Raw genomic sequence first — 823 nt, forward strand, 5'->3', positions numbered from 1 at the left:
TACCTTTCAAAAACAAAAAGTGCTCGCCACACATACAAAATAAAAGATACGTACCTTCGGGATAACGCAGCACACATCACCCATCCTCAGAGGTTCAAACCCTTCTGCGTTTTTTTTAAATCATGATACAACACGCCTCCCAAACCTTTGGAACACTGTTACGAGAAGCTCCCCCCTGCGAATACAGAGACCGCACGCCACTCCGGTTGTTGCCGTTCTCCTACTGTCCCCCGCAGGGCCACCCCTCGGCAAGCACCTCAGGCGCAAGGAAGACAAAACCAAACGCTGCAACATTGAGCACCTGTTCTAACGTATCCAACGGTCCAACGATATCCCTGCCCGCGTGATAGTCCCACTAAGCTTCCCTGCAACCCTCCCCCCTCTGCCGTCTCAACACCGCACTGTCTCCAACATCGGGAAGCTGCTCTGCACGGTGGGTGGATCACTGCCTGACAACCCATGAGACAGCCGTGTATCACTTGTCGCACGGGTGATGGAGGACTGGAATTCAATGCGGTTCCCCACGTCTCAAAGGGGTGCGCGACCCGTAGCCAAAGGCAGAATAGAGAAATGGGGAACACCATGCCATTTTAAAGGAATCTCCTCCGGTGGTTCTTGGTGGGTTCTCCCGCTAACGCGGATCGCGTCTGCTGCAGTTGAGGCCGTGCGCCCAGTGTGGAGCGGAGGGTTTTTTTTTGTAGTTTTGCCACTAGTTCCGTTCGGGATGTGCCCTCCCTCAGTCGAGAAGTCCGCTTGGGCACGGTCAGTTTTGTTTCCTGGGTTAGAGCTGTTGCGGTGTCAGAGGGTCATATTGGGATCGTCC

This window comes from Trypanosoma equiperdum (assembly GCF_001457755.1).
Source record: "Trypanosoma equiperdum strain OVI genome assembly, contig: ctg_1324, whole genome shotgun sequence".
Classification (NCBI taxonomy): Eukaryota; Euglenozoa; class Kinetoplastea; order Trypanosomatida; family Trypanosomatidae; genus Trypanosoma; species Trypanosoma equiperdum.